Below are 15873 nucleotides of genomic sequence, written 5' to 3'. Positions count from 1 at the left end.
TAGAGGTTAATTCCATTGAAGTTAATTTAGCTTTTAAAAATATAATTGTCAAAGTGCATGCCAATCTTATCTTTAGATGAAAAGATGGAATAAAATTAAAACAACAACAAAAAAGATGTTTTTTCCGCTTGGAATGGTTTTGTTTTATTTTTGCACTATCCCCCATTTTATCATGCTGAAACAGTACCTCAGCTATGAGATACCCTCTTAGTTTACAATTTTGTTTCTTGGACTACAAAGCTTTCTCCACTGCCTTTAATACTAAACTTGCAGCTTTAGTAGAGGCCGAGCTTAACAGAATGTCAAGGCCAAGGCATCCATTAGGATTTTTCAACTGTCCATACTTTATCTTACTTTGACTTTTTTTGTATAAAAAGAAGTTCTAAGAACCAATCTAAAGATAGTAATAACATAACTGAATCTGAATACATTCCAATATTGTGATTATGTGATCATAGGTACAATATAAACTTAGTATAGAAGAAAAAACAGTAAAATATAGTAAAACATAATTAATACATACTGGCAGAGTCATCACATTATCAAATGCATGTGCAAACAACAAATAAGCAAGCTAGAAACTCACAGAAATGATAAATGCTCACCCACATTCTTGAAAAGCCAAAGTACCTCTGCAGTGTGAGACCTCATAACTGCATTTCCTGTGGAGATAATATGGATTTTAGATACTTTTCTGCTTATTGATAATGCATGTGCTGCCACAGAATCCCTTATCCATGGAAAAATATTAAGTGTATAAATCATATCAGCCTATTCCTTTCTGTCTCTCAGCCTTTCTGATAGCACTGGATTGAAACACCTTTTTTTTCTTTTTCTTTTTTTTTTTTTCTTGTTCTACTTTCTACCTCATTTTCTTTCTGTACTTTTTTTCTTCTGTTCTAGGAAATTTAGGCCAAATATCTAGTTTCACACAGCCTCCTGCTGAGACAGATCTGAACATTTTTGTTTACTTTTTGTTTGTCATTTATTCTGAACATCCTGTGTTTATTTTTTACTGGCAGTTTCTCTCTTTCAAGAAACTGTAGATGTGATAAGAAGGTGTTGGTTTAAAAGCATGAGAGTGTGTGAGTAAAAATTCCAGTGATTTTTTTCCCCATTTCCAAGGACAACCAAATTTTAAGTATGTGTCAGTATTCCATAAGAATTCTGTTCCATAATACCCAGACATGATGATGAATATATCATAAAATCATATTGCAGCAACTCCCTTTCTTAATATTCTACCTCCTCTGGCGGGAGAATGAAAGTTGCTGCACTATGTCTGAGATTATCAAGGAGCATTTGCCTAATTCACAAGAGCATCCGTCATCCTAAAATTACAATGGCCAAAGTTTTTCATCCATCCATAGGATGAAGCAATTTTTTCATCTGTTATTGCACAGTTATCCAGGAGCTAAGCATCCAAAAAAGGACTGCAAGTCTATAGAATTTGTAGTGTCAAGTGACCTCCTTGCTAACTGAACAGTGAAGATAAAATGAAGGCATCCTTACTATATGTCTAGTATTTATTTTGAAATTCTTTTCAATAGTGAAAGAGTTAAGTCAAAGGTTTCTGAAAAGCTGTATTTCTGTTTGCTCAATTACTAGTTCTGTCTTCTAGTGTTTGTAGTTTATGGAATGGTTGCTGTAGATATGAATATCGAATAGGAAAATATTAGTATGTATTCACAGTTTTTACCTCACATAATGATTTTTAACATTACAAAACTTCCCATTCATCACATGAATTAGGAGTTCATGTAGGATGAAAGAACATTATGAAAATTGCTGTGTTTGTTCAAGGCTCATTTTTCAAATGTACTGATTATCTCACAGAAACAATTGTCAGAAACACTTTAAATGAAGTTTGCATACCTAAATAATTAATAGAAGATTAACATAAATTGCTTCCATTCCTTATGAATTATTGACCTTTATTTATTTTTAAATATTTAAAATACAGCTATCCAGAAATCTAGGTGCATTCTAAGGTCATTTTGCTAGCAAAATTTATGTACAGGGTATCTTGCACTATTTCTTAACGGAGCTTTTCTGATCTCCCTCTTATCCCTAGAGTAAGTCCCTTTTTCCACTTCCTCCACTTCCATTTCCTTTCATTTGAACTTCATTCCATGGGAAGAAATTAGAAATTTGAATGTAAAAACATTAAAATCTGAACCTAGAAGAGGAAATTCAAAGTGAAAAACTGAAAATGGTTTGCTTCATTTCTACACTAACATTAAACATCAAAGACTCAGCCCAAATGTTTCAGCTGGAGTGTGTTAAGCTGAGAGAGAAAATGCCAAACTTATTGAAGATACCTGTCTTATAGAGCTTTATAGAGTATTATATGACATATTACTTAAAATATTACTTCTGCAGAAGTTTTATGTTATTACGCATGATGGTGTCCATGACCACAAGTTTTCTTACCCTTACCTTACAGTAGTGCATCAACTACTGGAGAGGTCACCCTTGCTGAAACCAGCAGATCTTTTGGTATACCTGGAAGACATCTCATAAAGGCTACTCTATACACAGGGAATATGACACATATTGAGGTATTATAGAAGTGGATAGACAGTGAATCAACTGGAATTGACCTACTGGGCATTCCTTAGACATGAATATGACTTGTATAAGCTGGTTGGAAAAGGCTGAAACAAGGCCACAGAAACAAACAAAAATTCAGAGTTTTCTTCTGCTCCCAATCTTCCTTAAATTTTATCACAGCCTTATCAGATTAAGAGGTGATACATTCAGTGTCCTGGTTTTGGCCTGGAATATAGGACAGCTGGGATTTATTTCTTCCTCCATCAATAACAACCGCTCTTTGACCTTGGGCAAGGTGTTCTTTGGGCATGTGCCTTCATTTGCTTTTTACTCTGTACATGTTATGCTCCTTTAGAGATCATATATAATCTTAGAGATATACAAGATGCACAGTGCCTAACATGAGAAAAAAATGAATAATGTAATGTCTGTGGAATGATAAATTTCTGGCTTGTCTGACCTATCATTAATAAACAAGTAGAATTTAAAAAGCAAACAAAAATCACAACAGTTTTGATCCATTCAGATGGGCAGTGAATTGAGAGAATATTTTAAGCACTAGAGGAATACAAGCAAGCTTATGGCATTTTTGTCCAATTAAAACCTTCTTTCCTGGCCTCTTTTGCACACACACACAAAATTGTATGTGAACCCAAGATATAAAAATAGCCAGTTTCTGTCTTTGATTGAGGGAGAAAGACACAAGCCAGATTTATTGGCTGTCTAGAGACCTTATGTTCAGTTTTCTCTTGTCACATTCGCACCAATTAAATGTGAGAGTTTATATGTTGTCCTATTTGTAAAGATGACAGCCAGATCCTTGTCTGGCTCGTTTAATTGTCTCTGTGGGAGAAGTTCCCCCACCCGTGTATAGCAAACAGTATTTCATATACCCATTGTAAAACCCTGCTCACCTGAATATTTTGACGAAAAAAAAAAAAAATTCAGAAAAAGTAAGAGAAGATTGTATGCCTTCCTCTCAAGTCAGCATAAGTTTCTAAAATGGAGTTTAGAAACACATTATGAAGTTGAAGGTAAAACACCATATATAATACCTTCTGTACTTATACAGACATATATCACAAGTGTTCAGGCCAGATGTTGTTGCTAGCATGCAGAATTAAGTTACTGTTGCTACCTGGAATGCAGAATCAGAAACTAAAGGTCCAGTGAAGTCATCATGCTTCAAAACAGTGTAAAAAGAAAGGCAAAATCTTCCAGGTGAAGTAGCTGGAAGATCCTCCCTCCTGTATTTTTTCCCCTGGTCTCACTGCAAGACTTTTCAGTTGCACTTTTTAAAAATATCTCTTTTACTCTGTTCCAGGCTATTAGCCAACTACACCACAAAGCTCAGACAAGACTGACGTTTAATACATTTTTGTGTACATGAAAGCCTACAGTAGCTATTCGATCTTTTTTTAACAGGATTTAGTCAATAATAGGAAAATCAGTTGATGAATTTTAAGCATGGATGTTGTTAAGAAATTTGCTAGATGTTTTTGACTGGCAAAACTGACAAAGCTTAAAAAACTCTTTGTTGTAAAACTGGTTTCATAGGAATAAAGGGAATCTGAGAACTAGAATACTATCTAGAAGTTAGAGTGCAAACATAAAAAGTATTTGGCAAATTGTATAAAACAAGATCTTCACATGAAATATTGCCTAAACAATCTTAAATTTTTACCTCTCTACAGGATGTTAGATAAGTCTTTTAAAGCTTTTAAACTGTCTTTTAATTATAAAGTACCCATGACTAAATACAATGTTGAACTTCAAGTATTGTGTATCCTAATTTTTTCTAATGATTCCACCTATGTTGCTGTTTTTCTCCTTTATATTTGTACATCCAGTCTGTAGTTATTTTTTGACTCCTACTCTGAACAAAGCTGACCTAACAGCCTGTTACCTGCTTACAAGCTGCTATAAAATGAAAAGATTGAAACTTGATAATATTCCAAATGGAGATATTTGAGAAACACTGATAGTACGTCCTAATAGTGTCAATGAAATGAGATTGTATTTCCAATATAATTGGAGTCATATACAGTAGATGTTGAAAGTGATACATTCACAAGGACGTGTGTTTTATGAGATATATGATGATGCCTTTACATACATTAACTAGTCCTATATTCAATTACTGCTTTCAGCAGCTTCATAAGTACTGTTGAAAATAGGTAAGGGTATCAGATTTCAAAACAAGCATAATGTGACTATTTCATTATTGTTCTGTTAATTACGGAATGTCTGCATTTCATCTTTCCTTTGTTTTTGTTTCAATGGAAGATCAATGATAATATGTGCTTTAAAATCACAACTTCGGTGTTTAAAAATGTGGGGGTTTTTTCAGCATTACCAGCAAAGTCTTATTGCAAGTCATTCTCTTTAGCATTTCTTCTAGATTAAAACTTTTCCCATTACTTTTGTTTACATGTCTGATACAGAGTAAAGTCTACTTTTACTTTCCAAATCCTTTCTGCTTTACTGAAGCAGAGAAGGAGGACGCCATCTTCAACTGCTAAGAATCATCTTTTTGCCAGTTGCAACCTTTGAGATCTGCTTGAAGTTAAAATAGATCTGTTCATTTTCTGATTACCACTCAGTACAGTTCAGTGAATTGTCATGCTAAAGAACAAGTAGAAAATTCCTGGAGCGATGCATTACATTTGCATCTTAGATTACTTTGAACATATTCATTTTAGCTCATTCTTTGAAGCAATTTTCCACCAAATCAGCAGTACTCCAGCAGGCAGCTTATACCTTTTTGGCACTTTCTGCATGTGTTTATAAAGCAAGTTTTCATTCAGATCATGAACCATTTCAGGAGGTAGACTTCACCTTACAGTTTTATCCCAGGTTTTATTAGCAGCTGTGATATAGCATAATGATACAATAAATATTATTTATAACTGGAGGCATCCTGTTACCAGTCACTTCTCCCACTTACAGGTGGGATGAATGAAGAAAAGATAGTATTAAATTTCTTGCTTTTTCAGTGCCTTCCCTAGATTATCAACATTCATTCTTACGTTCTCTGAAGAACGATGGTTCCATGTTAGGCTTCTATGATTTCACTCATGGAAAATAATTTAAAGAACAGTGTCTGCAACAAGGCAGTGTGAGTTTTTAACAGTTATTAACTAGTAATATATTTGGAAAAAGGAAAAAATGCCAAGTTACCTACATACCCCCTGTAATGACTGCTTTCAGGTCCTGAAAACCCTTCTCAGAGTTTTTTTGGGAATTTTTTTTTTTGCTGCATATATAGGAGCCTACCAGCAAGACAAAATACATTGCAATAACTATCTGTGTTAGTGACTGCAGTGTTATAATCAATGATGCATTCCTAATTTGTTCCCTTACTGCAGAAAATAGTCATCTCCTTTTTGAAATTGGTGGCTGCAGATGAACAAAACTTCTTAATAAAACATAGAATTCAGGATTAATTGACCAATTTTCACTTTCTAGGACCAAAGCAAAACCTCCATCTTATTCAGTGTAAAATACTTTGAAAGCAAAGGGCTTGTCATAATTTCAGCTGTCTTAGGTCTATGTTCTAAATCGCTCAAGGTAAAAAATTCGAACTCAGTCTTTCTCATTATGTTGTTTTTGGAAGAAAAAAATTTTTGGAGTCCCTAAAACACTGAATTAATCTAATGGTTCATGACCCCAGGGATAGTTTATACTAGCCAATATTAGCAAATAAAACAAATAGGGGCCAGAAAAAAGCAGACAAAATCAGACAATTTAGAATTTAGACTTTATTGATAAACAAAGTAACATAGGAGATTGGGCTGTTCTTTAAACCCTTTGGCAACCCTCAATTTGACTGATTTGGAGAGAATTAATGCAGAAGAAGAGGTAGGTTGTGACACTGCCAGCTACATGCCAGTAACTACCATCCCCTCCTGGTATCACAGCAGCTGTCCTCAAACATCATGAGCCTCCACTACCTCAATATTCAGAAATAAGATGAAAGGGAACCAAAAGATCATGATACCTCTACTTCCCTTGGCTAAATCTCCAATGTTATCTTGCACATTGTGATTGGAATTACAACTTTGTTATTTTTTATCATTTTTCTATTTTATATCCATTCTAAATTTATCTTTTTTTTTTTTCTCCATTCAGTTGTTCTTTCCATATCTGTTTCCTGCTTTCTGTTTGAAAACAGTCTGACTTTGCCAGCCAAGACAGATTTTTTGAAGTACTGCTGTGAGCCTGTGACCAAGAACTTGAAAGCAATGCCTCAAATGCTGTGACATTGACACAAGTTTGCCAGATCTTGGAGTAGCTGATAAAACCTCGTGCTATGCCTGTTTTTTTCTAGCAGCAGCCATCCAGATAAGAATCAAGAACCTAAGCTGAAGCTGTTTCTCTTACTTTTTTCCAGTTTTCTGTTTTCCTCCACTTTTTTTTTTTTTTATCCTTGTTTTTTTTGTTTGTTTTCAGGAAACAGAATTGAATTCCAACAACTGCTCAAGCCTTTCTTTCCAAGAAAAGGTAATAATTACTGACATCCATACCATTTATAAGACTGTCAAACAGTGTAAGGATTTTGTATAAAAGTGTATCAGTGAATGGGAAAAAGAATGGAGTGAAAACTCTGCTTAATTCTTTCTATTTCAATGTAAATGCCTTTAGCCATTCCTTGTTGTATCCCTTACAAGTGGTTTAAAAATTGTGTCCACTGTTTTTCATAAGGTGAAGCAGAACTGAGGTATATAAAAAACTTTAGGTTTTGAGTTAATTGCTTAGTATTGAATAGTGACATTATTATATTAAGAACCTCGTCTTTCTCAGACTACTTATTCCATGAGATTTCATATATTGCAGTCCAAATTGGATAGATAATTTTTCTGATTTTGTGTCGACTCAGTTTTTTTGAATTTTAGGCTGTGATGTGAAATTCAGTTGACATGAACACGCAAGAACTGAAATAGCAGATATGACTCTTTTGAACCTTTCTAAACAAAGAACATTAGCTTTCATTTTTCTGTACTAACATTTTACCAAGTACGTGAAAAAATAATGAAATGAAATTAAATCTTTTTAGCATATAGCTTTAAAAGTAGCTGGGTATGAATTCAACACAGGTCCCCAAATTAAACAATGACAGAATTAAACTAGAAGGCTTGACTTCCATTCAGAATCTATATTAATATCTGGAAGCATTCAGAGTCAGGACCAGGTTCAGTCTATGAAAGACAAGATGTGACTTCAGTGCACTTCATGAATGTGCTTTGCAAACATACATTAAGCTGATGTGCAACATCAACGTGTGGATATGACTTCAATAAAATTCCAAAATAAATCAAAATATTCTCTTTTCTTTTTCTGAAAAGATTCTTGATACAAATTCCCTTTTCCCAGGCACATATCAAGTAGTGATTTTTGTAACAAGGAAAGTTTCCAAATATGTTTTTAGACATTAAACAGAAGTGGACACTAAACATAAATTTGAAGTAATATCTGAGTTGTTGCCTCAGCATAGGAGAAAGTTGGTGGAATAGGTTTTCAACTATAAGATTGTTACTGAAATTCAGAGGTTGCTGGGCATTGTGTTTGAACACACCGACTGGCGTGGACCAAAACCTTCTCTGGGGATTTTTCTAATGCTTTACCTGTATGATAATCACTTGCCACTGCTTGTACTGGTGGCCTGGCCCTGTCTATTCTATTAGTATGAGTATCCAGACTGACAACAAAACTAAGTGGCTTGTAAAATGGCCAAACAAGAAACAAACCTAACTTTTATATATGTTCAAACGGAACATAAATTATTGAGTCATGTATTGAAAAATAAAGCTACTGTTATTAACAAAAGTTAGAAATTGCAAGAAGCAAAACAGCAGCTTTGAGGTCAGAAGCAGCCATCTCACAACCTGAAGACTGTTCAGCTGCTGAACAAGGCTCCTCTTCTGAAGGAAATCTGTAGAAAAGCCTGCTCACATATGGATGTTGGCACAGATAACAGCTAGCACGGAGCTATTACTTATTATCGCTTTTGACTGTAAAAATGCCACTAGGATTATGCAGAGAATCTAACCTAGATGAATGAATTTGTTCTGTCCCGCAGACATTTTTCTGTTAATATTCCCATGATATTTCCAGCCAATCTGCTACAACATTTAACTTATTTCAGGGAAGATGGGTGAACATTTATCGTATATGGCATTTCCTTGTCTATATGGCAATTTTTATTCTGGGGTTAAGTGAATATAACATTCTGTATCAAGATAAAAAACCCAGATTTTTAAATTAATGGCCATAATCCTTACATAAAGTGCTGAAGCAATCACATGAATAAAAAGTATGAATTTCTCAGAAGCATAGAATAGAAAACAAAAAATAAACAGCTTGGATATAAAATGACATGAAAGTCATGCAAATTATTGGCCTGGATTTAATGGCTAATAATAGGACTTAGAATAGGACTTTGTAATTTTTTTAATAGGGCTTTCATGCCCAGTTTAGCTTCTTTTTTAACAGAAGCTGAATAAGTTTCATGTATTCTTGGCAACATTCTTTTATAATGTTCTTCTATAAAAGGATTATTTTTATAGATATATATGCTTTAGTTCCACATGTAATCCTCATACTCTTCCTAATTCTCAAATAAAGGTACTAATCTGTTGTTCTGGAGACAATTATTGTGCTGCCAGTGGAATTTTCTGGTTACAGCAACAAGGGGCCTGATTAAGAAACTCTGAAAAAGCTGTGTTTTTTAGAAAATTATTTTTACATTGTGCAGCATGTTTGATTTCAGTCTTGGTGGTCTAAGAACAAAAGATATTTAATAGGCTTAATTGTATGTTTATTGACAGGTTAAACATTTAAACAATCAACGACTTGTCCATTATGAATACTAGTTCATATTATTATATTGTAATATTTTATTGTAATTGTGATTTTTATTATAGTCATATTTCTGTTCCTATAGCTACATACTTTATCTAGTAAAACAGAAATACCTATGCTTGGTAGATAAAATACGCAATGAAGAGAAGGGTGTCATATAATCAAAGCCACACAAGATACACAGGAAAAGAATCCTTTTCCTAGAGCCAGGGTATTGTAGGCAAATAAAGTTCTCAGATGCATGAGACAGGGTAAGTTTCGTGCCTGTATAGATGTCACCTGTGGATATAGAAAGGATTATATCATCAGACTGTGGAGTATAACTTAGCTACAGCTTGACAACAACTCTTTCAAAGTTTTGAGTGAGAGTTTACATTCTAAAACAGGAAAAAAAATATTCACAAATACTTCTGACATTTCACTTCCAAAAGAAAAGGAAACAAAACACTCAAAGAGAAACACTTGGAATTGATAACAGAGCAATACCAGAATCAAAGGATGCAGTAGTCTTGCATCTTCTACATTTCAGGTATTCCACAGGGATAAGCATTTGTTGAAACATAGAAGTTGTGGTTAGAATTCAGAAATGCTCTTTAGATGTACAGGTGAGAGGCCAATCCTTAGTACAGATTTGAATATCATCAAAGAACTTTGGGATCTAGAAGCACAAGAGAAGGAAAAGAGCAGAAATTTTACCCTCAGCTCCATTTTGTCATTTATGCTTTCTTTGCACACGTTGGGTAAGTGTTGTAAAAGTCATTTTAGCAAGCAAATGCCTCCGAAGGAATTGATAGATGAATCAGTGAAGATCAAAAGGGCAAGTCCTTTGGCAATTCTTGGAATAAAGGAATGCGGGGTGAAGATTTGATTTTCCTTATCTTTCCCAAAGCTTCCCTGTTTTCCTCAGGGAAACTTTGAAAGGGCAAACATACTCTTCAAATTACTGTATAGGCAGACTGCATCCATACAGAAGAGTTTGTGACTCTTGCTCATATGTCATGCCAAAGTTACCACTGCCATTTACAATCCCACCACCTAATTTTAGTCTCCCCTCACTTACTCCTTGAATACTTATTCTCAAACTAGTAATAGATGTCATAAAAACTTTGTGAGGACACAGGGAATAAGATTCAGCACAAAGCAAAAACCTCTTATGGTTTTCTCCCCAGATCACTAAGAGTACTTTCTGTGAGGGTTGCATTAGATAATCTTGACTCAAGGGGCTACACTATAAGTGACCACTGCCAAATGACACAAGGAAGAGAAATGCAATACTGCTGCCTCACCTTCAGAGAGCTTACAGCAGGAGGCCACTACACCACAACCCATTGCGTTTACCATCCAAAGGTGACCCAGGTAACTGCATTGTCCACCCACACCACAAGCAGTAAAGAAGAAAACTGACCTTGCAGAAGGCATCATGCAGGTTCTCTTGCTTTGGGCAGCACATCTTGAGAAAGTTCCCTGTGCCAAAGTATGTTTGACATGGGTTTCTTTTAAGGTTATGGACATCCCAGGGATGCACTGGGTGTAAAGTCAGATTAACACACCTGCAATTACTCCAGGGCTATCAAAGCTCAGTCCATATGTAATGTAAACAGCAATTTAAAAGGGTGTCAGATTCACAGATCAGGCAGATGTGCATAGAATCAATCTACCACAAGAGCTTTAGATCAGCAAATCTCAGGGAAAGGATGTAAGAAATCTCCCTAGAAGCATTTTATCATATATAATACTAAGCTGGCAATATGCAGCATGTATTAAAAGGGATGTTGTAATTTCCATGTTAAATTGAATAAAAGGGAATATGTTGAGTTAGCACCTGTGGAAGAAAATCATACATAATTTAAATAATTTTGTATGGCTGTGCATGATGCTTACATTAGTAAAGCCCTGAAAGCTAGTGCAAGACAGGAGAAAAACAGCCACTCAGACAGTAGCATCGTAAGGCAAAGATTCGTGATACGTGATTGAATTACATGGTCCTATAGAAGTTCACAGCAAACTCTTACTAGTTTCCAACATACTAAATATTCATATAGCCATAAAACCCCCTAAACAATTCCTACAACTCCTTCCTGTAGAATATGCATAATACGTTCTCAGACTTTCAGATACAATATGTTACACTTCAGATATGGCTTAGATTCACAAAATTTGTTTCTGAATCATCTGATTTTAGATTGATATTTGTTTTTGTATAGGAAAAAAAAATCTTTTTAGCAGGAAGCATAAAACCTCATGGTCAGGATTTAACTATTGATTTACTTTTGTTTTCTATAACTATAATTAAAATTCTCCCCCTGTCTCTGGCACAACTCCCAACCTTCTACATATAGAGGAATCTGTTCTATAGGATCTGAGCTTCCAGTCTGAATTTTTAACTGAAAAATAACACTCCAGCTTATGCTGGTCAGCTAGTAAAGATGACAGGGAATTTTTATTCATCTAAGAACATTTCCATTCCAAATTTAAATGTGTTGGTTCAACTCATCCTAAAATGGAGAGATAAGACATTCAGAATTGGATTTAGATCCCAAAGACGTTCACAAAACAAGTGTCAAGAGATAAATGTCACGTCTAGGATTTTGACTTGTGCTCACCTCCTGTTCCTCAAACATTTGGTCAAAAGAATTAGAATTCAGATTTTCGTAATCCTTCAGGGACTTCTCAGCCTTAAGGAAAGGGCAATATATTTTAAGCCACTTAGAAGCGTGTTGACAGTGAAATCAGATTGTACCAAGAAAGGTGCCTGCTTTGAAAATTCACACTTACAAGAAGATGTTTAGACACATCAATTTCAATTTCTTTCTTTAGATATGTGGCATTCTCCTAATTCTCTCTATTAATTTTCAGAAAATCTCTATGGAATGATAGTTTTGGACAGTCTTGTCTCTGTATTTGCTCTCCAGCGTCTTGTAAATTTGATATACACCAGACAAGGATGATCATATTTCACTCTCTGCAGACCAGCTTCCAGCATTCTTCTCCAGGATTTGTTGTATCCTAAGAGAACAGTATAAGTAATTGACCTATACTCTTTTGATTTTTTTTTCTTTTCTTTTTTTCTCACTGCTGGAAGGTAATTTGTGATTATAAGATGACATCCAAACTCCTGCATTTCTCAAGGAATCATCTTCCTTTCATGAATGCAACTTGCCGGTTTCTGGGGAAGGACAAATTTCTTTATATAACAGAATCTACATTTTTCTTTTAAACCCCCCTCGCTGTGGTAACTGCAGTAACTGACTTATAATGAACTGCAATCACTCTTTCTATGGAAAAGAGTGCAAATACTTAACCACATACAACCACCAGAGAATGTATAGGATATATTTACAAATGCTGGTATCAGTGTAAGATATGATTTCAAGCAGCTTTTTGTCACCATTCAGTTTTATGCAAAATACTGTCAAAAATATGTGCTTATGCTTTTTCTTCCTTTCCTTTATATTTAATTTATTTTTAAATAAGAGGACTTTATTGATCCAAATTTTTAGATACCTAATGCCAGATCTTCATCTGTCTTCCATAAACTGGAATCTCCTGTGTACCTGCTGGAGTTCTGATCCCAGATATTTTTCTACATAAACAATACATACAGCTGCACTGGAAAGGGAAGAAGGGGAACACACTTTAGCTTATAGCAGTCAGAAACTTCCTTTCTCAACCTTTAGGAAACTCAACACAGAAACACTTGATTATTTATTCTAGGAAGTTCTAAACCAGGCAACTGATGAGCCAGTATGATGTACCTGGGAGAGGATTACTCTGTTCTCACCTTGTTCCTTCTATCACTTCCTCAAGCCCCTGCTAGTGTTCATGAATGAAAATTGCATGCTGTGGAAGACAGAATATATGGCTTGGCTCAGTAAGAGCTCATAGTGTATTAATATTTTCAGATTATATACAGATTTAGTTCCTAAATACATGTATTTATGTGTGTGAACAAAATCAATAGTCACTACTTTGTGTACTTCTTCCAATTATGTAAAGTTAAATACAACAGTAAATTATATTAAACCATTTTGCACTTATTTTGCCCCTTTCCTATTTACAGACAAATGCTTCAGAAATGTATGGTAATTAAGTCTTAAATATGTCTACAAGGTATTTAATTATGAGTTTCATACTTGGGATTCAAAATACCATAAGAAATACAAATTTCCATCTGATCTAATGTATGGTAGACAACTCATTAAAACGGCTCTTCTACCAAGTTTCAATAGCACTCTCTAAAATAATAATAAAAATTACCACCTATTTCATGATACATGTTTGTCAAAGTAGCTGTGATTTTTCAACCATTTTACTTTTCTTTCCCATAACTGCAATAAAAACACATTTCAGTTTGCCTTTCAGATATTCTGAGTGCACACCTATTAATACACGTTCATATAATGTTTCACCATTTTACATTTGCTTGCTAAGCAGTGATTTGATTTATAACTGTATCAGTGTATCTATTCCTTGAAGTGTAAAAGTCATTGTACCATTATTTTAATTATCTTCTCAAGAATCAGCACTATATTATTTGTGGCATTATTAGCTTCATCAAATGCTTACCTCATGACGAAGGACAAAAAAACCGCACACAGGAAACAAGAGATGATCTCATATGGCTGTGACCTCTAACACTAAGCACTTGGCATGAACTGATGGGAAAGTGAAAAAGGAAAAAAACAAAAGGTCATCAACTGCAGCCTTACAGCTCAGGTGCTTTTAACTGATTTAAACCATTTATAAGTACATCCACTAAAGTCATCCTGAAGTCAGCGAACTTGGAGCGTAAGCTCTGTTAGGAAACATTCAAGTTCTCTTGTGTTTGCCTGTGTTTCTGGGTCCTCAATAACAATCACTGTGAAAGCCTCATAATCTAGCATAATTAGCAACAAATGTGGGTATATTTTCTTAACTGTTACTACAATGCCTTCCTTTCATACCACTTTCACACTTACAAGGACATACAGCTGGCAACCGAGCTTTGGAAACCATCCTCTAATTTAGAGGAAAAAAAAAAAATCTACAACATAATCTATGTAAACAGGTGGTTTAACCTGGTTTACCTACCCCAGGGATCAAGGGTATATCCAAGAGGATACTTATGACTATATTTTTATTGGCTCTATTTGGTGTTCTTTTTTCCTATGTGGTGCTTAGAATTTTTATCCCTTTGCTAGAAAGCACTAGCATTTCTTAGCCATAGCTACTTTGAACCTGAACACAGTTTACTTTATATCTTGGATTTGTGCCTATGACACAGTAATTGAAGTTTCCCGCCAAAAAGGTGATGAAAGCAACTTTTGGGCCAGATAAAAGAGGTTTCATTAGAAAATAAGCACCAAGCTTGTGTTTCCATATCACAGGTAGCTGTTCGCCAAAACCGTGCAAATGCATAAACAGTGGGACAAGTTCTGATACACAAATCCAGTCATGGGGAGGGAGGGGTGGAAATAGAGCTCTCAAAAGTTGCACTGTTTTCAGCTGTGTTAACAGTGGAGATTTCAACTTCTACTCTTCTTTTCCACAGTCGAGAATCACCTTTTCTCTTAGTTTTTATTGTCTAGGCACAAGCCAGCAGTGGTCTGAACTAGCTACAGTGCACCTGGAATAGCTTGAGCCTGGTCCCAGCTGAAATAAAATAGATGATGAAAAATCATGGCTCTTCTGCCCCTGAGTACAGGGGAGTTGTGGGTTTTTAATGCTTTAATATTTCTGGAAGATGCTACCGCATAAGGACATTTTTTCCGTAGTTCAAGTGTAGTGTGCAATATTAAACTGTAAATTCTGCAAAAAAACCCCAAACTCTACAGCAATCATCTTTTACCACTGTTGATACATAATGCTGAAAGCAATCGTATCCTCATAGATAGCAACAGTTTCCAAGTGCTGTGAAAATACAAATAGTAGAAAAACAGTGAAGACAGTCCCAGATTTCAAGATAGTACTTTTGCCTATAGAGTCATTGCCAATTCTATGGCTAAAACAGATTAAAGATACTACTCCATTTAAGGGTCAGGTCAAAAAATGGCAGGTTCCAGTTTGGTGAAGCCCAGTAAATTAATATTTTAACACCATATGCTCTCTAAAACTATAAACCAATTTTCTTTGTCATTCTGTTTGTTTGACCTCTTCAATATTAGTAGTCACCTTTAACAAATCTGAGTCTTCACAGAGGGTTTATTTCAGGCTTGGTAACAGTCTGTCCTGGGTCCTACCACTAGCTGTAGTTCTGTTTTTCAGCCTTTTTCTTTACCCACTTGATGCTTTCTAAAGCAAATGTAGCACTTGCTGTGTTCATTTGTTGGGGTTTTTTTTTAATCCCTGGAGAGCCTTCCAGTAACTAATCTCAGTTCCTGTTTCACTATTACCTACCTGAGCATACCTTTCCCATCTTCTTCAGTATCTTTCTTATTCAACCAGCCAACTCTTTCTCTTGATTATACTACTTTCTGGACA

The sequence above is a fragment of the Falco peregrinus genome, chromosome 3, assembly GCF_023634155.1.
Source record: "Falco peregrinus isolate bFalPer1 chromosome 3, bFalPer1.pri, whole genome shotgun sequence".
In the NCBI taxonomy this organism is placed as follows: domain Eukaryota; kingdom Metazoa; phylum Chordata; class Aves; order Falconiformes; family Falconidae; genus Falco; species Falco peregrinus.
Note: the sequence above shows the minus strand (reverse complement) of the source record.